Source organism: Ursus americanus, chromosome 36 (genome assembly GCF_024610735.1).
Source record: "Ursus americanus isolate L20-20 chromosome 36, mUrsAme1.1.p, whole genome shotgun sequence".
Lineage (NCBI taxonomy): Eukaryota > Metazoa > Chordata > Mammalia > Carnivora > Ursidae > Ursus > Ursus americanus.
Genome location: NC_142162.1, coordinates 15,553,635 through 15,579,998, shown reverse-complemented (window position 1 = coordinate 15,579,998; position 26,364 = coordinate 15,553,635). Strand labels below are relative to the sequence as shown.

Below are 26,364 nucleotides of genomic sequence, written 5' to 3'. Positions count from 1 at the left end.
GGTGAAATTATCTGTGGTTCAGGCCGTGGCTTTGTGGTTGACTCATGTGAAAGTTCTGGGGAATAAAATAAGACAGCCTGAAAATGGCCAGAATACATGAGGCATCTGCCAAAATTGGACCTATTGTGATGTGCGGCCTGGTTGACGCTCTCGAGTGCTCAGGGGGGGCAGAGGAAATGGAATCCATTTAGTTCCCCCATGACTGCCCCCCACCATGAATAGCCTGAAGAGGGTTTTCTTGTGAAAATGTCTGCTTCCACCTTCTGTTTCGAGCTCGTGTTTTATTGTCTCCCCCTCTTCTGCCGCTGCTATTTTACTGCCTCTACCCTGACAAAGCACCAGGTTTATTCTCCAGCTCTGTGTGTTGGCCCGCCTGGGTGTCTAACCAATGTATCAGCCTCAGCTAATACATTAGAATTTGAATAAATGTATAACAGCAGGTAGCAAGTGACTGGTGACAGGGTGACATATTGACTTAATATCTTGTGTAATGTGATATGAAGGATGTGCCTTTTGGTGTGTATTTTCATTTTAATTATTTTTTGTTGCTTTTCTTAGGCAGACACTTGTAGGCAGTTTTGAGTAATTGTCTGAAATCATTAACATGTTTATTAAATAAGGAAGCAGAGTGCATTATCTAGCGAATCAATTATGTAAATGCACAAAAGCATAAGAAATTAGTCTTTAACTGTTGCCGAACTGCATCCATTTTCTAAATTATAGATGGAAGTTGCTCTGTGCCTGCGCCCACATTTGGGGGGCGGATATTTAGATGCATTCCCCTTTCTCCGAATTTTAAAGCAGCAACAATTATGTTTTGAGTTGGGTTTTTTTTGTTTTGTTTTTTGTTTGTTTGTTTTTGAGAGGGGGCATTTCTGGGGTACAACAACTAGTAGGGATTTATGTAGATCCTTGGTGTAGATGACAACAGATGGTTGGCAGTGAGAAACAGAGCAATCTCCATTGAAGGGTCTGGGCGAAATGATAAAAACAGTGTTAGTGAAGAAGCAATAGCATCTCTCCTCTGGATAACAACAAAACTAGGTTCCGAATTCTCAATACATTTTTGTAAGGCAAAGTATTGTTCATTCTGATGACTTGCAATTAACATCTTTTAAAAAATTTCTGCCGTTGACTCAAGTCAAATGTTCGGTAGCATTGGTATCTTTCATTTGGGAAGCAGTTGCCCCAGATAATTGGGAACACCCTCAAAGTACCAAATACTATCTCAACATTTAAGAGAAGCATCATGCTTTACTTTAACCTTTTATTGTGTGGTGGTTTTCTTTTTTTCTTTTTCTTTCTTTTCCTTTTCTTTCTTTCTTTCTTTCTTTCTTTCTTTCTTTCTTTCTTTCTTTCTTTCTTTCTTTCTTTCTTTCCTTCTTCCTTTCTTTCCTTCTTTTCTTTCTTTCTTTCTTTCTTTCTCTTTCTTTCTTTCTCTTTCTTTCTTCCTTCCTTTCTTTCTTTCTTTCTTTCTTTCTTTCTTTCTTTCTTTCTTTCTTTCTTCCTTTCTTCCTTCCTTCCTTCCTTCCTTCCTTCCTTCCTTCCTTCCTTTCTTTCTTTCTTTCTTTCTCTTTCGTCTCAAAATTTTGTGAGTCTTTCTCCCCATGGAGTCAAATAGTTCACCCAAACATACATAGGTCTCCATTTTTTGGCTTTGTGTTTAATGACTAAAACCATCATACTGAACTCCTACCTCTGCTCTTGGCCGAACAAATGTCCTCTAATCCTCCTGATGGCCATCCAAAAAGGAAGACTGGAGCAGAGATTCCCCCCTGCTTTGTATTCTTTGGTAAAGGTTTAGGATCAGATTAAATCCTACTCAAAAGGAGATAGTACGTAGATGAAGGCTAGGGTTCTAGTATGTGAAATTTTAGCTTTCTGAGCCAGGGAGAGACAGTTACCTGTTAATGTTACTTCTTTAAAACGGAAATCAGGAGGCACCTGGGTGGCACAGTCGTTGAGCGTCTGCCTTCGGCTCAGGGCGTGATCCAGGCATTCTGGGATCGAGCCCCACATCAGGCTCCTCTGCTATGAGCCTGCTTCTTCCTCTCCCACTCCCCCTGCTGTGCTCCCTCTCTAACTGGCTGTCTCTCTGTCAAATAAATAAATAAAATCTTTAAAAATAAATGAATAAATAAAATGGAAATCAGGGCGCCTGGCTGGCTCAGTTGGTAGAGCATGAGACTCTTGATCTTGGGGCTGTGAATTTGAGCCCCACGTTGGGTGTAGAAATTATTTAAAAATAAAATCCTTAAATAATAAAATGGAAATCATACCACTTGTACTTAGTCATACCAGCCACTTAGGTTACCAGTCATTGCTGACAAAATACTTTGGGAGCCAGAAGAAAAATAGGATGGGAGGCAGAAGGACGTTGTAGAAAGAGGTAAACATCTAGAGAATGGGCTGGGCATGGCTACTTTTAGTGGTATTACATAGAACTGGTCGTTTAACCTTTGTTCGCTCTGTTTGCGTAATGATAAGGCATAACTCCTGGAGTTGTTAGGATTAAATAGGAATCTTTATTAGGGTACCTCTGAGCAGTCAGTATAATTCATACAGCAGTATTTCAGTAGCTCAGTTTCTTTTCCAAAAGTGTTAATAACTGCTAGCGTTTGAGTTAAATTGGTGTAGTTGTAGTTTCCTGTGCAGAAGACAAATCCATCTAGAGACTTGATACAGATTGCTTGCTTGTAGGAGTATGTGTATGATACTGCGAGAGAATCCGGGAGATAGTCTAGCTATACTAGGAAGCACACAAGAAGGTTCTTCTTGATACAGAAAACCTCTAAAGGCATAGGCCATAAACAATTTTATAGGCAGATATTTTGATTTCATGTTCAGATTTTCTTTGGACCAGTATCATAAAAAGTAATAAATATACAGGGTAAAACAAAATCAGCACAGCTTAAAAGGATATGCAATGAAACGTGTGACCTATCCTTTCACTTCTGGACTGACTGCAAAGAAACAATGAGTGCTAATAGGCTTTGTGACTACTTTGGATATACATAGGAAATATTCCTATGGCTTCAGAATGTGAAGCTGCTGGGTCAAATGGTACATGCACTTTCAATTTAGAAATAGAAGCCAAATTGTCTTCCGAAGAGGTCTTAAGGATTGGAATTCTTCAACAATGTTAAGAGTATCAATATTAACAACTCTGCATTGGCAGTCATTTTTCTCTAACACGACAAATGGTACTTACTGTTGTTTTTAATTTGGGTTTTGTTAATTGTGAATGAAGTTGAACATCTTTTTTGCGTGTTCATTAGCCATTTGCTTTTCTTCTTCTGTGAACCTGCTCTTACTAACTGCCCAGGGTGCTGAGCTGTGCTACCCAGACTGCCCTTCAAGAAAGAAACTCCCATTCCCTCCACTGCTGCACAGACTGAGGGGAAGGAGCCCTGTGGCCAGCCCCCTTTTGGGGATCTGGAGCTGAAGAGAGCCTGCTGGCCTCAGGTCTTCCTCCTTTCCGGGGAATATCATTGTCTGCTCTTAGGTCCTATGGGAGTCTAAGGGCTCAGCCCCTTGCTACCAGTGGGTCTGTCCCTGTCCCAGCCCCAGTCCCTGAGCTCTTTGTTGTGATTTCATCACTGTGTCCACCTCCTCTTGTGCAGCCCTGACTCTTTCTCTCCCCACGGGGCTTGATCCCCACAACGCTTCTGCCCCCTCTTCTGCATCTCTAACTCTGCTTCCTGGAGAGCCTAATGTGCAAAACCAACCTTACCTGTTTTTGACACGGCATTCTTGGTTCTTTTCTAATTGATTGGAAGATATTCTGTTCGGGAGAAATTCACCTTTTGTCTCATTTAGGAGCTGCAGATACTTTTGCCTCTTTGTCATTTGTTTTTCACTTTGCTGTTGGTACTCTTTGCCTTTCAGATGTTTCAAATGCTAAAGCAAATGTATCCGTTCTCCTTGCTTTTATTTTATATTTTAATTTATGGCATTTGGTTTTTGTCCCTTGCCTAGTAGGGCCTTCCTTATGGGAAGATTTTTTTTATGTTCCTTTTTTTTTTCCCCTAACAACTTTATTTTTTACATTTAAATTTTTGAGCCATCTGGGATTTATTTTGATGTAGGACATGAGAAGAGAACCAGCATTATTCCCCCTCCCCTCGTAACTGGCCAATTGTACCAACAGATTTATTGGATAATCCATCATTCTCCCACATCTGAAATGCCAACTTTATTATATAATAAATTTCTATGTGTATTATGTCTATTTCTGAAATAAATTTGTCCCATTTTTCTCACTATTCTTTTGCTAGTAGCAAACTGTTTAATTACCTTAGCTTTACAGTATGTTTTAATATCCAGTAGGGCTAATAACCCCATATTTCCTGACCATTTCCACAGGTTAATTTTCCATGCACATTTAATTTTTTTTCCTATGCACACTCTAGAATTAACTTTCCAAAATTCTCTTGTTGGCATTTTTACTGGGATCGCATTAAATTTACAGAGTAATGGGGGAGGGATAACATATTTACAGTTAGTTTCACCTGTGAACAAAGTGCATCTTCCCATTCGTCACTTCTTATGTCTCACTGTAAGATCTTAAGGTTTCTTCTTTTATATGCTTTAAAATTTTTCTTAAAAATATATGTCCTTTTGCTCTTGTGAATTGTACCTTCTCTATATTTAATTGGCTTTGGTTTGTGTAAGAGAAGCAAGCTATTGTTGTACAGTGGTTTTGTAATCCTCTAATTTTCTCAGTGTTTTCATTCATTTACAGTTGATTCTTTTTGGTTTCCTAGGTTGATACAGGTATCCTCTGCAAAAAATAATAATTTTGCCTCTTTCCATTTTTTTTTTTATTCATGACTATAGGACTCTGCTTGGGCTGCCATAATAAAGTACCTTAGACTGGGTGGGGGGGGCTGCTAAATAGCAGGAATTTATTTCTCACAGTTTTGGAGGCTGGAAGTCGATGGTGAGGTGGGAGAGATGAGGGAAAGCTTGAACTCTCTGCTGTCCCTTCTGGTAAGGACTAATCCTGTAAGCGCAGGGGCTTCACCCTTATGACCTCTTTTAACTTTAATTGCTTCCTTCAAATAGAGCCACGCTGGGAGAGTTAGGGCTTCAACATAGGAATTTGGGGGTGGCAAGGCACAAACATTCGGTCCATAACAATGACTTTCTCCTAATTGCATTGGCTGGCGCCAATTGGAAAGTATAAAATTATGAAGTGTTGGTAGTGGCCATTTGTGTCCTGATGACCGTGTTACTTACGTGGTACCGTTAAGCCTAATTCTGGCTTTTGAGCTAAGATACACTTATATCAATATCTTTGCCATAGTTAAAAGTATTCATGGATTCCTGTTTTAACACATTAAATCATAGTAGACTTTGATTTTATCATTTGCTTTTTTAACATCTATGAAGATGATCATAAGGTCTTTCTTATTTAGCTTATTAAGATTATGAATCACAGGGGCGCCTGGGTGGCACAGCGGTTAAGCGTCTGCCTTTGGCTCAGGGCGTGATCCCGGCATTCTGGGATCGAGCCCCACATCAGGCTCCTCCGCTATGAGCCTGCTTCTTCCTCTCCCACTCCCCCTGCTTGTGTTCCCTCTCTCGCTGGCTGTCTCTCTCTGTCTAATAAATAAATAAAATCTTTAAAAAAAAAAAAAAAAGATTATGAATCACAGAAGTAGAATTTCTGGTTTTGAATGATTGCGGTGTCCCTGGAATTGGCCCCAGTTGGTTGTATGCTACGCCTTTATTGTGCTGGTGGATTATTTGCTAATGTTTGAGTTCATATTTTTACGTCATTGTTTATAAGTTAGATGGATCTGAATTTTCTTTCTTAGGTTATTTTTGTCAGGTTTGAAAGCAGTGTTAAAGCTGTTTCAAGAAAAAATAACGTGGAAGTTTTATTTCCTGAAACGGCTTATTGTCAGTGTCTTTCTCAGTGTATCCCTAATGATGTTTTCGGAGGAAAACAGTTGATGAATTACAATAATTGTCAGGGTTGAACCCGTCCTCTTGGAGCTGAGAAAGGAAGATGGAGAGGCTAACAGATCTATTCCTGAGGAACTGAGAGTTGTGTCTCCAGGTACTATGAGAAGGTGGGGGAACACTGGGAATCCACAGAAAAGTCTTGGAGATATTTAGGGTAAAAACAACAACAAAAAAACTTTTATAAATTGTTCCATATTGTATGTAGGTTGAGATGACGAATCTTGATGTATTCACACAGTTATCCTATGGCACAACATGGGAAGGGTAAATGATGTCATAGTTCCTTCTGCTTTTCTCTTCGAAACTTATCTGGAAGTGTTCCTTACGTCTTAGCTTCCTGTCCCTCTGCCTTCCCCAGAGAGCCCAGGGTCTACTGTTGGCACTTATTGGCTGGGCACCAAGACTCTGTCATTTCTTTCCTGCAAAAGCCTATGCTTGGTGTGGCAGCACCTTGCTAAGAAACGGTTAGGCCGATCCAAGCTCAAGTGGAAATTGGTGATGGTTTGTTTCTCTGCCTCTAGAAGGTGACCTGTTTGCATTTTTCAGGGTGATCTCACAATACTTAAACCAGAGGAGTGGGTAGTGACCGACTAAGCAGGCTTGCACAGCCTGCGTGGGGTCTGGTGGAGCCAAATCTGATTCCGCGTTAGCAGTCGTAATCTTTGAAGGTGTTGCCTCCTTTTGTAAAGTCTTTTTCAAGTTTCTCCTCCCGTAGATTTCCTTTTCTTTTTCTTTTTTTTAAAGATTTATTTATGTATTGAGAGAGAGAGAGAGAACGAGCGTGTGTGTGCACGGGTGTGTGGAGGGGCAGAGGGGAGGGGGAGAGGATCTCAAGCGGACTCCTTGCTGAGCACAGAGCCTAGTGCTGCGGATCCCACAACCCTGAGATCATGACCTGAGCCAAAACTAAGAGTTGGATGCTTAACCACCTGAGCCACCCAGGCGCCTCACCTGCAGTAGATTTCTAAAATTTTAAAAGGACTTTTTGGTTTTGATTTGTCTTGTTTGTTTTTGGTTTCTCTTTCCCTCTTTCTCATGCTGGACAGTGGGACAGTGAGATTAAATTGGATCACTTTGCTGCCGTGTTTTTTTTCTTTTTTCTTCCCTCTCTGTCTCTTTATGTATTGGCTTAAAACTGTCCCAGTCACAAATTGTTGTGATCAATTCATTCCAAATTCTACATTCATTCCAAACTTAGCTGGTCTTAAAAATTTACTTCTAATGACCTAGGCTGAAGAACATTGTGCATAAGACAAATCTGTGAACATTGCTTCAACCCTGGAAGTCAATATGCACCCCTTTCTAAAATATATATAAATCTCTGAAATATGAATATAGCCTTTTGAAATGTGGACAGAAGTCCTTGATCAGTTTTTGGCTTTAAAAATAAAGAGGGTTTTTTGGGTCCAATTTACACTTTCCCGTTGTGATACTAACAGATAAGAGTACTGCAAATAGAATGAAGTCGGTAGGATTTAGGGTTCTGAAAGGAGGTTTCTTGCGTGAAAACCAGCTTTTCTTGACAAGCTGCTTGTCAAGGTTTTCAGCAGCCTCTCTTCTCATTTATTTATTTGGTTTGAGGGAGTTAGGAAGGTGTTTGGTGTATTCCGTGCTGGCAGCTCACACGTCAAAAACACAAGACTAAAAATATTCTCCAAATATGAATATACAGTAGTTTCTTCTTCTTCCTTCCCCCCTCCCCCCAGAGCACCAGCGCTAAGCCCTAGACAGATGGGCTGACCCCTGGGAAAACTGCCCTCAGGTGAACCCCTGTGCTCCCCACCATGCTGGCTATTCCTTAAAAGATCTCAGGTTGCCCTTGGGGTTCCCTGCCTCACCAGCCCCTCCCCAGTGGTTTCTCATCTCTGGTGTCCACCACTGGAACTTGTCTTTCCTGGTTCCATTGCTTGCTAGCGTTAGGAGTTTGGACAAAAACTGTTTTGCATCTGGCAGTGCTAAACCGGAAGTGGTTAGGAGCTCTTGGTTGATGGGAACCAGGGGAAAGACATACAGAGAAGGTGTGGAAGTGGAGAAAGAAAATTCCAGTTGGCTGTCACTTAAAGCCTAATGGGATTTGGTAATGGGTTATCCTTACCATTTTGATGGCTTTTTTTTTTTTTTAATTTTTAAAGATTTGTTTATCTGAGAGAGAGTGCACGAGCTGGGGGAGGGGCAAAGGGAGATAGAATCTCAAGCAGACTCCCCCCCCCCGCCCCCCGCGTGTGGAACCCTGTGCGGGGCTCAGTCTCATGACCTTGAGTGAGATCATGACCTGAGCTGAAACCAAGAGTCAGACACGTAACCACCTGAGCCACCCAGGCACCTCTAGAATTTTGATTTCTTAACCTTGACGCATTTACAGACTCAGATTTTGGTTTGTTTAGTAGACTCACACTGCATTAAAGCGATGTCAGTCTAACGGCCTCTTTATTTCTTTAACTTAACACTTTCAACGCATTGTCTGGGAGTTCTAGCAGAGAACCATTAGAGAGTGAAGGAGAGGTCACATCCAGGTAGAATAACCTAGAATATGTGTTAGAGATGACACTTAAACCGGATCTTTACGAGGAGTAGAATTTTGACAGGAGTTTATCAGACAGGTGCACCTACTTGTGCTGGTTAAGTTACCTACCAGGCAACAGAATTCTTAATTTATTTGAAAAGTACCTATACCCAGGGGCGCCTGGGTGGCGCAGTCATTAAGCGTCTGCCTTCGGCTCAGGGCGTGATCCTGGCGTTCTGGGATCGAGCCCCACATCAGGCTTCATCGCTAGGAGCCTGCTTCTTTCTCTGCCACTCCCCCTGCTTGTGTCTCCTCTCTCGCTGGCTGTCTCTGTCTGTCAAATAAATAAATAAAATCTTAAAAAAAAAAAAAAAAAAAAAAGAAAAGTACCTATACCCAGAGGCCTTGGAGGAATCATGGTAATCCTGAAAAGTTTAGGCGCTGTGTTTGGCTTTTTGCCTAAATCTGAAGCAAGTGAAGTCAGGATTGACTTTTTTCCCTCTGTCTTTGCATTTTTGGAAGTGAGCAGACATGGGCAAAATGAGACAATTGACACGTCAAGGAGAAATTTTCTCTCTCGAAAAATAAGTTCAATATTGTACATTCAGTGTACTGTGAATGTATATGCATACCAGTGGTTTCATTTATAGCAATACAACTGAAAATGTGCAAATGAAATCTGGGAAGTGCCAAATGGTGTCCTCCAGCATCTAGCAGAACTTTCCTGGTGTGAGAGAAACGTCCATTCAGGTAACAATTGCGTTTGGTCCAATTTATTTAACTATATTTTTAAAGAAAACATAGGAAAAGAAGCTAAAATCTTGGGGAAATAAAATCTTCTGAGAAAGCACGTTTTTATTTTTTTGTGTGACTTATTTCTAGGTGATTTTTTTCCCCCATCAGATCTTAGGCTCACTCGGTCCCACCTGGCCCTGGCACCAGCCCCTGAGGTAGGACAGCAGGTGAGTGCTGTCCTGTGGTCCAGTTTCTGGATTCCATCAAGAGATCCAGGAACCAGGGAGTTCACATGAAATCTCCCTGCAGACTTCTACTCATTTTCCAAAGTGCTCTGAGTCCCCCAACAAGAATGCAGTCCCTTAAAGCCACAGGGTTACCATCCAGCTGCGAGCTTAGGTGGTCCCTGGATTGACATGATGACATTTTCTCACCTGAAGATCAAAAAGCTTTCTATTAGTTTATCCATAAGTTGACATGTTAAGATCCTCCTCTTCCCTTTGTCCCAGTCTGACTTGTATTGAGCAGAGTGCTCGTTTGTGGGTATGTTTTTGTTGAAGAAAGCAAACAAGACTTTGGGTCCTCACGGGCAAAATGTTCTAATCTCTTCTAATTCTTATCTTTTAAGTGAGACAAGTGTTTCCAAACTGATCTCTGTGGGACACTGGTGATTGGTGAGGGTGTTGTAGTTGTTCCGTGGAAAATATTGCCCTGGTCAATTTCGTTTGGCAAAACACTACGTGCTCTGTCTGTTCTTGGTTGCTTTCCAGTGAACATTAGCATATTAAAGACCGAGAAGTTTGTAGTTAGAACAAAGTTTTTAATTTGTCTGCAAGAACTTTTTCTGCTTCCGATTTTTCTTTTCCCCGCAGTACCTCTTAACATCTGAGGGACACGGGTATTCCGGAGAACAGTCTAGACTGTGCAGAACCAGACCCTCCCCCGCATCTTGTAGGAGTTTCTCTTTCTGTGGCTCACAAGCTTTTTGCTGATGGTAGTAGTTTGATCTTGAGTCATGAAGGGACTTGGATTTCTTGAGATAGAAAAGCTCACACATTTTGCCAAGAGTTTCCAAAGATCTGTGCTTAAAACAGGCAACTGTGGCAATTTGAGCATTTTCAGAGTGGTCTTTGCCCCAGGGGAGTAATGACAGCCAACCTGAAGCAGTAAGTTTTCATATTGTGTAAAGTCTGCTCTCTGAATATTTTTATTCATACATCATTCAGCATACACAGAACCATCTAGCTCCATCCCACGTCGACGTGAGTCACTTTTTTTAAGTACTTCTTTTTTAAAAAGTGTCTCATGCACATAGATAATTAGAGAAAAAAAAAGAGTAAAAATAAATCATGTTGTTTAATTTTAAAAAACTCAAATGGAGCTTAAGAACTGAATACATATGTTTCTCACTTTCTTGGATTACCAAGAATTACCACCTTTGTTCTGGTCCTATTCCAAGCTCGGGAGTTAGCATTTTTTTTTAACCATAAAAATGAATGATAGGAAAACAATATGTCAAAATGGAGGCGATACTGTATTAAATTTTCCCAAATGACTCAATATAAATAAAGCATGTGAAAGTCTGTTACAACTGTATGCTTCAGGTTAACAGCCCCTTGTATTTCTCTTTCCAGGGTAATTATGTTGTCCGGATGGACAATAACTTTCCAATTTATATGCTCCTTTTTCAAGATTGTTGCCCAGGAAATGGAATGTTAAAAGTTATTCATTAACGTGGAGTGAATTTACTGATTGCGTGATATTTATGTTAGAATCGTAACCTGTTATTACCTATTATTTCACCATTAAATTTAATGCACGAAATGTGTAATTTTATAGCTGTCCATTATTGTGTTAATTTAACATAATGCAAATTGATTAGCAAGAGTGGCAGTCATCTGTGCACACGTTTTATATGGCATCGTGCTAAATGTGGTTGAGCGCTGTTCTGAGTGCCGAGAGAGGGGGTGCACTTTGTGGTTTGGGAGAATGTCTCTATTTGAGAAGACCCAGCCCACTAACAGAAGCGCTGTGATTTACAGCTGCACGCTAATGCAGCTTCAACCGAGAGCTCCATCAAGCTTCGGGCACGCAGTGCCTAGAAAGGGGACGCGTTACAAATGAGGACAAGTGTGTGTGACAAATGAATTTGGCAGGAAAGAGCGTAAGGTCTTTTTACACTTTAGAAAGTTTAAGACTCAAAAACACACAAGGCAGTTGAACCTCAAATCTCCGAGTATGGGCTGCCTTTCACTCTTGAGAAAGTTAGACCAGTAACTGCTGTAGTTGCTATTTTGTGTCATCTGTGCTGCACGTGAAATGAACGATGAAGAGCCTGCAGAGAAATAAAACATGTCCGGAGTCGGTAGGATTCAGAAGTTTCAGAGTAAATCTAGACTGTGCTGGAATCTTACCTTTCATTTATATCGGAAAGCGTTGGCCACGTTTATTTGGATCTAGAGAGAGAATGCTCTTCCTTCATTGACTCTTGGAAGCCTTGGTCTCCAGTCATTGGATGTTGGACTGTGCCTTCTTGGAATGGGTGGATGCCAACATGGCAAATCCTAAGAAACAGCATATGCAAAACCGAGGCCATCTTGACTTACGGTTCTTAAATACCACATTTATCTTATTTTGAGAGCACAAACCTGAGGAAGAGTTGATAAGCTGTTTGTGAAAGCACTGTGAACAGAGTTGCGAGCGCTGGAGAGGGGCGTTGGGTTATAATTGCCGTTATTGTGATCACCGTCCTCAAATTCGATGTTGGGCTGGTTCATCATTCTTACGTCTCTGAGTTGTGTGAATTGAAACTCCTTAATCTGGAGAACTGCCCTGTTCTGTGCCATAAATGAATTCTTATCTTTTCTCAGTTTTATTGAGCTGTAATTAATGTACAGCATCATCTAAGTTTAAGGTATATACAATGTAACGATTCCCATGTGTTGTGAAAGGGCTAACACAGTAAGCTTAGCTAACATTCATCATCTCCTATCGATACAAATAAGGAAAAATTTGTTTTCCTTGGGATGAGAATGCTTTGGATCAATTTAGTCAGTAACTTTCAAATGCACCATACAGCAGTGTTAACTGTAGTCATGATAGTGGACATTACATCTCCCAGTACCTACCTCTCTGATAACTGGGAGTGTGTGCCTTCTGACCACCCTCCTGTTTCCCTCTCTTTCTTCTGCCTCTGGTCAAACCACAAATATGGACTCTTTTTTTTTTAATAGTCTTATTTATGTTTATATTCCACATAAAGTGAGATCATACAGTATTTGTCTTTGACTTATTTCACTTAGCATAATGCCTTCAGGGTCCATCCATGTTGTCATAAATGGTAGGATTTCCTTTTTCTATGGTTGAATAATAATCCGTTGTGTATGTGTGTACACATAGTATACCACAACTTCTTTATCCAGTCATCCATCAGTGCATGCTTGGGTTGTTTTCATGTCTTGGCTATTGTGAATAGTGCTGCTATGAACATGGGAGTACACGTAGCTCTTCAACAGAGTGTTTTTGTTTCTTTCTGATAAATTCCCAGCTGGATCAAATGCTAGTTCTATTTTTAATTTTTTGAGAAATCTCCATGCTGTTTTCCATAGTGGCTGCACAGTTTACCTTCCCACCAATGGTGCACAAGGGTTCCCTTTTCTCTACATTCTTGCTGGCATAGTATCTCTTCTCTTTTTGAGAATAGCCATCCTAACAGGTGTGATGTGATATCTCATGGTGGTTTTGATTTGCTTTTCCCTGATGATTAATGAGGATGAGCGTGTTTTCATGTACCTGTTGGCCATCATCAGTATGTCGTTCTTTGGAAAAAATGTGTTTTCAGATTCTGTGTTCATTCTTAATGTTTTGTTTTTATTTTGTTGTTGACTTGCATGATTTCTTGGTATATTTTGGATGTTCACTCTTTATCAGATATATGGTTTCCACATATTTTCTCCCATTCAGTAAGTTGCCTTTTCATTTTGTTGATGCTTTCCTTTATAGAAACTTTGTAGTTGATGTAGTCCCACTTCTTTTCCTTTTCTTTTCTTTTCTTTTTCTTTTCTTTCTTCTTTCTTTCAATTTTGTTGCTTATGCTTTGGGTATCCTATCTTAAAGAAAAAAAAAATTCCTTGCCAAGACCATATCAAGGAGCTTTTTTCTCCTATGTTTTCTTCTGGGAGTTTTATGGTTTTAGGTCTTACATTTAAATACTTGATCTATTTCAAGTTAATTTTTGTGAGTGGTATAAAATGGACTAGTTTTGTTCTTTTACATGTGAATATCCAGTTTTCCTGGCACCATTTCTTGAAGAGACTCTCTTCTCCATTGAATATTCTTGGCTCCCTTGTCAAATATTAGTTGACCATATGTGCATGGGTTTATTTCTGGGCTCTCAATTCTGTTCCATTGATCTGTGTGTCTGTCTTTATGCCAATACCATACTGTTTTGATTATATAACTTTATAATATAAGTTGAAAACAAGAAGTATGATGCCTCTTGCTTTGGTCTACTTTTTCAGTATTGCTTTGGCTTTTTAGCATCTTCTGTGGGTCCATGTAGATTTTAGGATTATTTTCTATTTCTGTGAAAAATGCCATTGGACTCCTGATAAAGATTGCATTGAATCTGTTGATAGCTTTGAGTAGTGTAACAATATTCTCCCAGTCTGTATACATGGGATACCATTCATTTGCGTTTTCTTTCCTTTCTTTGATCGGTGTCTTGGCTCCCTTGTCAAATAGCTTTCAGTGTAGAGATCTTTTACCTTCTTGGTTAAATTTATTCCTAAGTGTGTTTTTTTGATGCTATTATAAATGAGAATGTTTTATTTATTTTTCAGATAATTTGATAGGAGAATTGCCCTTTTACTGTGTGTTCATTTATTGTTTATAAGAAATAAAATCTCTTTGTATCCCAGTTCTGCATTGTGGTGACAAGGGGCTCAATCTGTTTTGTCTTGTAGTCTACTGTATCCTTTTTTCCCCATTAAACTAATAACCACACTTAAGAAAGTACTAAAATACTTTTGCTTGGATTGTTGATAATAACTGTGATTGAACCTCAAGCATTAGATACTGGCTACAAATTTACTGAACTATGAGCTTTACCATCACTAAAATGGACCATCTCTCGTGTCAAGTGTTAGAGCTGGTTAACCGTGCTCATCAGCGTCACATAGCCTCCAGGGTACCATTTCCCTCCCCCTCCACTTTCCCAGGTGGTTAACAGGGAAAGTAGAAAACCTTAGAACGGTTTTGTGGGCAAAGCTTTGTGGAGGGAGTAAGGCTCTGGGAGGAGGGGAAATGATAATGAGAGCCACATACTCTGAGCTTGTTTGACTAGGAAATACACAATACCCTTTCAAGAATAGTAGAGAATAAGACAGTAGTGGAAAATAAATTCTGTAAGTGGCGCAGTAAATTTCAGTCAATCCCTAAAAAGGATGACAGGTGATGGAGATGTTCAAACAAATACCACTCGGACCTTTTGGTGGCCCTTTTCCTTAGACTTTTGAGGAGCTAGAAGCTATCCACCTCTTCTCTTCCCCAGCTCTCAGTGGGTCACTTCTTCACTCAACCTGTAGACACAACCGTGGGATGGTTTTACTGTTGTTTCAGAGGTGGTGGAGAGATGACCAATTGGGTCAAGATGGCGGTATTGCTGATTTGCTTGACTCTCTTTTTTAATCTGAGATGATGTATTTGGTGTGGTTCCCAATGTCTTGGCGTCCGTTAGGTTTTCCAGTGGACCAGTTTATCACTTTCAGCTGCCTCTTAGTTTACCACCCATTGCTGTAATTGTCCTGCTCTGTGTTCTTGCTGCCTGGCAAAGCAGTCGGGCCTAGGGATGTACTGGTATTTTGTAACTAAATGGTTTCAGGATTTGGTGGTAGGTTTTATTTTATTTTTTGAAATGTGGAAATACATTGACGTTCCAAATGTGAGAATAACATCAAAGTGTGAGAAAAGCTCTCACACTTAGATATTATTCTCACACTCTGGAGAACAAAATAGGCTTTATTGGTAGGTTGTGTCTGCACTTGCTGTAAGTGGAATATATATTATCCCTGCAAAGTTATGATACAAACGGATAACACAAAAGTTTGGTTAAAGCAAACAGTTAACTGTTACATCTGCCAGAAACAAAACATCATAAAAAAGGAAGTGAACTTGTTAGTCTGAGGTTTGGGGGTGGGGATGGGAAGCAGAGTGGGTATTTTTTGCAATTTATAAGAATTCTTGATTTCATTTGCAAGAATGGCCCTATCCTCAAGAAATTAAGAGCTAAACTGTGTTATTCTTATGCTGAAGCAATGAGAGGCCCTATGGTACATTCTGACTGAGCTGAGGAACTGGTGACTTAGGTCAGGGTGCTCTCGATGTAGTTCATTCCAGATTGAAAAGGAATGAAGACACTAATTATTTAAATTATTTTTTAAGCATTGGGTATTATTTGAAGAAATGAGTTTTGGCTCATTTCACAAATGGATGCATTCTCCCTCTATCTCCTGGTCAATTTAGTTTCTCGTCTGACTACCAGTTCTGATGTCCTTTGGTTGATTTCTGTTCATACGAAGGGTTCCCATCTTCACAAGGAAGCCAGTTGTTGACTATTGACTTTCACGTGTACCCTCCAAAGCCAAGGAGGGAATCGAATGATGATCAGATACCTAAGAATAAAAACACATTCCCCTTGATAAAACCAGGTAGTTAAGACCAGAAGAAGAATTCTTTGTATGTGCTTTTTCTAATAGACCAAATAATTGTTTAAATTTTCGACTTTATCACCGTGGGGAAAAATAACTTTGTGTGGTGAGCACTCGTGAAATCTCTCAGGACAGTGCTATGTTGGCAGGAGCCATATTTCTTGAGGCAATAATTAGTGAAGGATGGGGAGTTGGGGGAGGAAGGTACGGATGAAGGAAAATGCCTGCTTTCCAGAAGGCCCATAAAACTCTGAAAAGTCTCAAGGTGTGACCACACCTGTCAGACACTTGCTTAGGTTTTGTTTGTTGGGCCAAGGACAGCCAGAACAGGTCTGAATTAGTCTTGAAAACTGTGTGTTTGGCGATCTAAAATGAGATGCACGATTACGTTTCTATAAACCAAACTTGGGCCGTTGCAGAGATTTGCATTATTCCTATCCAAGGGGTTTAAGATAGGTAGTTTTGCTCAGTTCTTTATTGGTTAGTTAAAAAGACCGGTATTACTGTTCTGACACTCTTAAGTGCTTTACATGGATTCTTTTGGTCGTGCACTACAGAGCGTGTGAGGTACTATTATCCTCCGGCCTTGTAGAGGAGAAACTGAGGCACAGGAAGCTATGAGCACTGGATGCTGGTAATGAAACCTGGTGGCAGGCTGCCGAGTCCATAGTCTTTCCTAACGTGAGACTCAGTGTTCTTAATGTGGGAGAGGAAATCTTTTTTTTTTTTTTTTTTTTTTTTTTTTTAAGACCAACTGATCAAGAAACTCTACACAGGGCGTACTGATGATTAGTAGTTCAACACATCACAGACTCTTCTGCATTTTCAGACTGACTTGGTCAAGCCAATTCTCAGGCTTCGGAAAGTTTTTGAGGGAAGGATATAAGGTTTCAATGAGCTGTAAATGGTTAAATAAGTAAAATGTCGGTGCCAAATAACAGCTCTGATGCTGAAGGAGAGGACCCCGGTGCTGCCTGCTTAGCTACCTGTGATTCCAGAAAGTCCTGACCGACCTGCCTGAGCCTACAAGAAACCAGGCCTGGGGCGCCTGGGTGGCTCAGTCGGTTAAGTGTCTGCCTTCAGCTCAGGTCATGATCCCAGAATCCTGGGATCCCTGCTCAGTGGGGAGCCTGCTTCTCCCTCTCCTGCCTGCCACCCCCCCCCCCCCCCCCGGTCTGTCAAATAAATAAATAAAATCTTAAGAAAGAAAGAAAAGAAAGAAAAGAAAGAAAGAAAGAAACTAGGCCTATTATAAAAGAAACCAGACAATGGGTTCACAAAACCAATTTAGTTTCCACTTCCTGTTGCATTTTGTTGGGTGTTTTGGGGAATGTGCCTTCTGGTGAGGGAACGGAGGTATATTTTGCTAGAGTCCATGGTTTATTTTCATTGAGTATAATGATGCAGTAGGAAGCAGGGTAGGTGGAAAAAAGATGGAGGGGGGTGGCATCCAGGCAAATGTTCCCAGATTCCTGGAACTGAAAAGGAACCTTAAATAGGATGCCAGAGCAGCCAGTCCATTTCCACAAAATGGTTTATTTCAGGCTGGAGAAGAGCAGAGACTGTAAGTTTACAGAGTGAATGTGGCTGTAGATGAAATCATGGCCCGAGTACCTCCATTGGAGCTGAGGAGCCTTTGCGCGTTGGGGCTGTCCTTGGCCACTCTGATTTCTGACTCCGCCCCTTCCCTGGCTTGCGTTACTTCCATCACAGTCCGCTGGCCATCTCTTCCCTCTGATCAATCAGCTGACTTCAGCTTTCTGGGTTTCTTAGATGCTTCTCAGGTGCTTTTTGCTTTGTCATTTCTGTTTGAGTTGGTTTTTCCCAATAAGCTTGTTATATAAACCCGCTAAAAGGGTAAATTTAACTTCTCTTACTGTGACTACAGTGATTACCCAAAGTTTTGTGAGAATTATGCATTACAAATTGGGGGCTATCGGACAGTGAAAAGATTCAGGACGATGTTCAAACTGCTTTCTCTTTACACTCTTAGAGAATTAATAGTTACCATGCAGAACCTTACGTATTGTCTGGTTGACGTTAGTTCTATATCCGTTAATCATTTGGGGAGTACTTCCTTTAAAAAGGTGCCTTCTGTTTGCGGGTGAGGAACAAAGCTAGGGTTCCTTTTATGCATTTTCTAGTATTTACTGTTGTAAAGAGTTTACCTTTGAAAGCATGCTTAGTTACTATTAAACTGTTGTGTTACCATAGTTAGAAGAATCTAATAAAAAGCAGGCTATTTTTATTAACTGCCAGATTTCACAACAGTGGAGTGTTCCATTTTGATACAAAGAGACATATAGCAGGATTTATTCAGCAAGTCCTTTATATTTATAAAAGTGTCAACAGTGAAAACAGCACACATTTATACAGGTCAGTCATATAAATGCACCAAACAAATGGTGGTACCAAACTTCTGGGCTGTGTCTCCCCTGCTCCCGCTACAGTTGGACCTTATTTATAGAACAGTAGGTAAAGTAGGTGTTTGTCCTTTCAGCTGTTTGCATTTCTGACAGCAGTACTGTTACAACAGAATGTACCCAAAAGCCAAAGGAAATTCTATTTATGTTTATAATTGCTAAAGAACAAGCCCTAAATTATTGCACTTCATTTTGTTAGAATTGTAATTATAGCACATTGAAATTTACATTTTCATTATTCATCCTTTGACATTATTTATTGCAGTCTCACGAGATTATTAAGGATAATATTGGAAAGAAGGGAAAAGGTCTGAACTGGGATATCCGATGCCTATAAAATAGGAACGAGAACGATTATACTTTATTGTGGGGGGAACAGTTTTTTAAATAGCAGTAACAATCTAGCATGAGATACTTGGCTGACTCGTCTTTGTTTGCCATGATGGAGGTCATGGTTTATTGATCATTCAAACATCCGTTAAGACAAAAAAAAAAATTAATAATTTTCCTGTTGATATATATGCTAGCATTTAATGTGGTTATACTTTGGGGAAATTGAGATGAATTGAATTTATTTTTCCAGAATGGCATGGTTTCTATAAACCAGTCCGAATTATGCATTTCAGTGTATTTCTACTTCCATTTTATACTGAGCATAGATAGATTAGTGGCAAATTGCTTCTTTTCTAAGGATTTGAATGCAAATCTGATCTCTCTCTTAAAAAGAGGAGAGAGGGCAGGAAGGAGAAAGAAGGGGAGGTGATGAGGAATGCCCAGAGGGACATGAGGGCTACATATATGCCAGATCCACTGGGAATATGAGTTCGAGCGTCCAAACCCAGTGCCAGTTTAGTGCTGCTTTCCTAATGGCATTTTTCTTGATTTGCCATTAATGCAACTTTACAAAAGAAAAGTGAGTGGCCTAGAACCTTCTGGTGGCAAGCTGAGGAGTCAGGTTTCCTCTTTCTCACTCCTTTTTTCTTCCAGGGTTGGAACCTCTGCTCGGTATGTTTTTCCACTGTACCAAATCAGTGTTCAGATTTCAGAATATTGACTTTCATATTTAATGAGTTAACACATGAAAAGTACTTTGGATACTGTCTAACACTAAACCGTAGAGCACATTTGCTATTATTAATATTATTATTTTAGTAGAAGTAATTTGATCCTAGTTTCTCCAGCTTTCCAGTAAATGGCCACAGTGCCCTATAATCTCCCTCTGTACTTGCTCTGTAAGCCCTCAGCCCCACGGCACCCAACGCAGTCACAGCTTCCAAAGAGACTGTCCCTCTGTTGTCTACAGAGTGCTGCTTAAGTCTGTATGAGTTTCTTGGACAGAGAGTCTAGTCTCATTTTTCCACAGATGACTCAAAAACTTTCAAGACATCTATTTATTTTTAATGGGTAAATATGCAAATAGCAGAAACATTTTGCTGAGACATGAGCAAGATTGGCTCATTGGGAGAGTTATTGAAATATGCCCTGGTAAAGCAAAGACAGGAATGTTCGTGATTGTCATGTTAACACCGGATGTTCAAAAATGGTATGACCTTGCTGCCCAAGCATAGCACGTTAATCCCTCCTGCAAAACACAGTAGTGAACTAGCTCTTTGGTGAATTTGTGTCTCTGCCTCACTGGATATTACAGAAGGTTTGAATGGTGGGCACATCCTAGAAACTAAATACATGTGCTCAGGTTATTGATATGTATGGAATATTGGGGAACATGTCTATTGGAGGTCAAGAGATGTGGGTTCCAGTTACTACTGATGACCTGGGCTTCAGTGATACCATAACTACGTTGTGAAGGTCGATGCCAACTTTCTCTGCTTTGTTTGTTCTTGAAGCCCTGACTTGTTTTTTTTATTTGTTTGTTTGTTTGTTTTTGTCATTTCCTGATGTTTCGTTATGAACTGGTTGAAACAGAGTAGTTGAAAGAGGTTTATAGGGAAAACCCATCCTAGATTGGATTTCAATAGTTCGAATGCCTCAACGACTATCATGTACTGAGTACTTATGGTCCAAGTCTTCTGCTAAACCTTTCACCTGTAGTGTCTTCATTTAACTCTCTTAGTGACATGACTGGTAGATAGACTTATCTCCATTTTATAGATGAGGGAATCAAGGCCACAAGAGAAGAAAGTATTACTCCTAGTATTTTTTATCTATTAAGTGGCAAACACAGTTTGAACCCAAGTCTGGTAACTACGTGTCTGGCCACCATCCTGCTGCCAGAACCTCTTACGCTGCTAATGACCAAGCTTTCACTTGATCCTACCATTTTTATAGCATCAGAATCTTCAAAGCCCACCATAAGTCACTGTCTTTTCAGATCTTCAGGGGCCTTACTTTATCTCCCTGGGCCTCATTCTTTCCACCTGTGAGATGAGAGTGCTGTAGAAGGTTTTAAGGCCTCTTCTAGCTCTAAGATCACGTACTAAGTTCAACTACTATTACCAGTAATCAGATGTGTACATGTGTCATCCCTTCCAAAAGAAATCTGAGTTATCTTCTTGTCATGAATGGAAAAACGAATTTCATGATTATGCCAATGTTATTATAACCAATATTGTTATGCCTCTTCAGAGCATTGGAAAAATATTAGTCACTCAGGGTTCAAGAGAAGGTTTCTGCGAATAATGTCCTCTCTTCTCCTCTCCATTATCTCTCTGCTTCTTTTACTCCCTTCCTGTTGTTCTCCTTCTTTCTTGATAAGGGAGACGTGATCAGGACGTAACTGTCTAGAGCATTTTGGAGTTTATAAGCAGTCGTCTTCAATTTCTTATTGTCTGCAGATACTCTTAAGAAATAGATTACATCTGAAACGTTGTTAGCCTACTGTGTTTGTCCAAGATGGGAGGCCGAGGATGGTCTGCATCCTCCTGGCTCTCTTCTCAGTCATGCCTCTCTTTCGGATGCAGACAGACCTCAGGATTAGGAGGTTTGAGCAGGAAAAGCAGGTAGATGGAGGCCTTTCCTTCTGGAATCCTTCATGAAGTCCTGGCGGGTGAGCAGAGTGCCCAGTTTCTGATCCTTTGATCCATTTGACATTCATTAAACGCAAATTTGAAATTACACCATTTAAAACATCGCCTTTTTTTTATTGTAGTAAAGTACTCGTACCATAAAATTTTACCTGTTTCTCCACATAAATACATGTAATTTGGTGGCATTAAGTACACTCAGGGTTGTGCAACCATCACTACTATCTAGTTGCTGAACTTCTTCACTTACCCAAACAGAAACCTTGTGCCCAGTGGCTGTCACTCCCCATAAGCAGACCCTTCCCCCAGCCCCTGGCAACCACCAGTCTACTTTCTGTCTATGTATTTGTTCTGGACATGTCACATAAACGGAATTATACAGCATGTGGCCTTTTGTATCTGGATTTTCCCACTTAACCTATCTTTTCAAGAAAACATTGACCTTTTGAACAGTCCGGCGTTTTATTTATTTATTTATTTTGTCCTCAAATCACAAACAGTACCTGATTTTTTTCTTTGCCTCTTCAAATACCTTCTGTAACATACAGTGAAGAAAAATCTCTAGAAGTAAAGAAGATTATCTAGAAATGGGAGATCAAATAAAGAGTAGACATATTTCCATAATGACTTGTAAAACTGCCAAATGCAGATTTTGATTTTCTGCCCAGCTGGAAAGTCATTTACTGGTAACGAGACATGTGAATTCTTAAATTATTCATTTTTTAAAAAATTATTTTCAGCTATTTTAATTTGTGACACTAAATTATTAGATTCTAAAGGGTTGGGGGCATTGAAAGAAGGCAGTGGGACTTAGGCAGACACACCATGGTGGCCAGTGTTTCTTCTTGGGTGGCGATGTAAGCCAGCATGCAGGACTACACGGGTTGTTCTCATTCCTGGGGCCAGGGTGTGCTCATGCCAACTGGACTCCACTTATCACTTGGTTTCCTTTCTCTCTGGATGCATGGCCAATGCTGGATCGTGCCCTGAGAGAATAGATCCCTTGATATCCGCTTTGGAGGAAATTCAGAAGTTTTCCTCTCTCCTTCCCTGACAGATATCACAGCATTCATATGTGTTCCTGGCAGTTGAGAATGAGAGAAAGAACATTTCAACCCTTCCGTAAAGCTGGAAAGGCCAAGGGAGTGTAGGTGACAAAATCGATTGCACACCCCAGGATTTCTCTCTCCCTGTATCCCTGAGTTCTCTAACATAATCAACAGCCTCATAGGTCTGTGCTCATAGTATCTGTAATTACATTCATTTGTACAGGTGTGCAGGGGATTCCAGGGATGAGCCCCGTGAGTGGTTAACGGCAAACAGGAGCTTACTGGAATTACAGCGTCATTTGGGGTCTTGCACATTTTGTGTGGCTGATCTTATGTTTATGTAGTATTTGGGTTTATTTTTCTTGCTTTATTTGCAGTTGAGAAAATGAAGGTAAGCCAATCATTCTCAGGTCAGTTTATAATTTTCTTCTTAGTGCTTTTTAAGTGTACCCCTGGAGGAAAAAACAAAACCCACAGCAATTGGGATATAGGGGAAATAGAGGAATCAATCCAACTTAAGCAGAAATGACAAGTAAGCTGACTCCTGAAATTATATTCCAGTGTGAAACCAAAAGCATTTTCCCTTCATTCCCCTTCCCATTTTTTTTTCCTCCAGATTTAGAATCCTATGGGTAGGCCTGTTCCACTGATTGCATAATTAGGTAGATTAATTAGCACCTGTCCTATAGCTGTAAGAAGTTGGTGCATGCAGTGTGGACTTGTAGTCTATGCCAGACCACTTAAAAAGAAACCGGGGCGGGGGGGGTCCGACGTCTGGCCCTTAGACATTTTCATAAATGAAAAATACTGAGAACCAGCCCTAGCCTGTCTTCATGTGGAGAGCTGGAGGGGTGAGTGCAGTTGTGCTGGGTGACCTGTCTGCGTGGCCCATGTTAACGATGACAAATGAACTTAAAGCCAACTGTTGAAAAATACTGGAAGCCTGTGTTCTGTAGCTGAAATGTTTTGTCAAATTAAAGAAAATCCACTCAAATGCCAGCAATCCAAATCTCCTAGAAGGCAACTGGGAGGAAATTCCTGGATCATCAGATATTCTGCATATTTGACGTTTCCATTAATTAGGTTGGTGAATCATGAGATAAGAAAAGAAAATCTTGGGTAGTGGGGAAATGATGACCCATTCCTTCGGATAAATATTTGCTAAACATTTCAAGTCCATGAAATAACAGGTTGTTTAAACAAAGGGCCTAAAGGGTGTGAAGGTCACGCGTGGACCATTTGCGGTGACCCTGTTCCCTGACTTTACACAAATTCCATCTCTCGAATCCCACCAGTTTAAGTGCTGTGTTTAATTTGTTTAATAATCTGCACAGGGAAGACAATATTCCTCACATGTCGTCCTCCGAAATAAATCGGTAATAATGTTGTTATTAAAGTTACTCCGTCATGAGAAATAAACCAAGTCCTTTTCTTCTCCGAGAAAGGCTGCTAGGCATTGTTCAACACACACTCAAGGTCAGAGGGCACAGTCAGAAGTACACATGGCAGCAGTTTGAAGGCTGTGAAACACTGCCTTTCAGAGAAGGTCCCCTGCTGGCTCTTTCCTGGGTAGGTGTCTAATATCGTAATATATTTATAATTGGATTTTAATTGCAATCTGATTTTAGTGTGCGTGTTTCAGTTTGCTGCTACAGGACAGTGCTCCAAATGAAATTACACAATACCTCTCCCAGGGCAGTTTATTCTCTGCCAAAAATATATCAGAAGAATAAAACACACACAGTGTTGTTTGCCTTAGCTTATTGGCTTAACAACCTAAGTGCCTTTCTTCCTGGGCGTTTTATCTTGCGTTGTGGTTCAGCCCAGCGGCGTGGCACGGCTGGCGGCAGCACATACAGGTTTGCAGGCTGTGGGGTTCCGGTAGTGACTCTGCCCTTTCCTCGTCTTGAGTCTGTGCACAAGTTACATGGCCTCTTAAGGCTTCTGTTTTCTCATCTGTGCGATGGGAATACAGTCTTTACCAGGTGTGTGTGTGTTGGTCAGGGGCGTGTTAAGGTGAGTAAATCCGATAAGGCACGAAAAGTATCTGGCATCTAGCATGGAAGGTGACTTTTCTTAATGAGTAGTAACTTGTTAATTACAACTCTGGATAATTTCTCATTTAATATTCTTCACAGTCCCTGTGTGTTAATCATAAAAAAGTCTCTGAGAGCCTTTGTTGATTCGGTGGATATGGAGAATCAAGGTCTGATTGTTGACTAGCGGAACGGGTCATGATAGCCAAGGGTAATTCCTTAGAGCCTTGGGGGAGACTCTCTAAAGAAAAGTGACCAGAAATCTTCCCAGCTCTCATTACTCAGCTGCAAAACTATAATTTAAGGTACTATGAGACTTCAAAAAAGATCACAACATTAATACTTGGGTCAACTGATTTTATAGTCTGGGTTTGCGATGTGCAGCTTGGCTTTTCCGGATCCCGTGCCACAGCACCTGTGGCTATAATATTGCTCACAGGAAATAGGACAATTTTGCACTACCTTCTAGCTAGTTGGTTTTTAAAAATGTACTAATAGCACTGGTTTTATTCAAATCAAGAGCATTTGATAGCACGGTTTTGGTGGAAAATAGACATTTTTAGGTTCATCCTTGTTGGAGATTCTAATTCAGCTGGGAAGAGAAATGGGGGAAGATGGAAAACAAGCACAATTGTAATGGTATTTGCCAAACGAAGGAATTAGAAGCTTTAGCAGTTAAAAAAAAAAAAAAAAAAAAAAAACATTCACAGAAAGCCCACCGAAATAATATAATAAAGATACTTTGTTCTAACCTAATTTTTAGAACAGTTGGGATCAAGTCATACCATTTCACATTCCTGATATTCTAACCAGCAGAATGATTTGCTATGTAATTGAAATAAGCATAAATTCAGGCAAAACGAGTAGCCGTTCTGGGCTCTCTTGTTTGAACACCGTCGGAGTAGTAGAGTACACATATTCTGTGACCAGATAGTACTAAGAAAGAAATGGCTCTGCAGGTAAACAACAGCAGCGGTCCCCTGTTGTGTAATTTGATCAAGCCTCCGCCTGCAATATCAAGAATGCACCCAAACTCCGTTAGTTTACATAAATATACATAGGGTATTGAATGTCACGTCTATAGTATCCTCATCCCTTTTTGTCCTCAAAAGATGTGCTTTTTGCAATAATGTGATAATTGGCTTTTGACATGAATACTAATGTTAATAGATGTAAAATATGACATTTAGTGTGGAAAAAGGCAGTTTTATATTTTATAGCTAATTTATTTTCATGCCACCAATGTTGCAAGAAAACGAAGCGTTGATAATGATTTTAAAAATGGAATTATTTTCATCCTTTCTCTCCCACCAACCCGAACACATCCTTTTTTTTTTTTCAGGGGTGGACAGGGATGGACAGATAACAATGCTATTGCCAGCTGTGGAATAGATGCTGGAAAGACCTAAAAATTAGAACGGACTAAAAAGGGATCACAGTCATCGAGGCACACGAGGTCAGAATGAAGATTAGCAGTCATCTAATCAAGTGTGATCTCCTCACTAGATAGGAAAACTGAGGCCCAAGAGGAGCTCAGGGTAACTCGTTTACGAGGCTCATTAGCAGCAGGCCCTCGGTCAGGATCGAGGTTTTCTTGCAGTCAGGCTGGATTTGAAAAGTAGGAGATTGAGGGGAAAATGATGCTGAGAAAAAACAAAAGGTTAATACCCAGTCCAGTCCAGACAAAGCACTGCTTTTAGTTAACCTGTGCCGGAAGCTACCGGGTTATTCTTCTCTTGGGATTGTCTGGCTAGAAAGCCATGTTCAAGTTCGGCCTTCTGCTCTAGGTCTTTCTGAGCTGCTCTGTGAGAAGCCAGACCTGTGAGGCCTGTCCACACTCTGCTCTTACGTAATCGGACAGAGAGGGTGCTGAATCCGCATCCAGCGCATCCATGTTGTTCCTGCCTGGAGGTAGACTGCAGTCAGGACCCGAATACACGGGAAACAAAACCTA

The 26,364-nt window shown here is 40.5% G+C and overlaps 1 protein-coding gene and 1 long non-coding RNA gene across 4 annotated transcripts in view; both read left to right on the top strand.

Moving 5' to 3' along the window:
• The window catches only part of RORA (RAR related orphan receptor A), a 1,262,587-nt gene that overhangs the window by 645,211 nt on the left and 591,012 nt on the right, over window positions 1-26,364 (top strand). The window lies entirely within an intron of this gene.
• Window positions 1,466-26,364, top strand: part of LOC148107039 (uncharacterized) — a 75,424-nt gene continuing 50,525 nt past the window's right edge. Inside the window, exon 1 of the long non-coding RNA XR_015723207.1 lies at window positions 1,466-26,364. This exon is cut by the window's right edge and continues 29,825 nt beyond it. This is a non-coding gene — a long non-coding RNA (uncharacterized LOC148107039).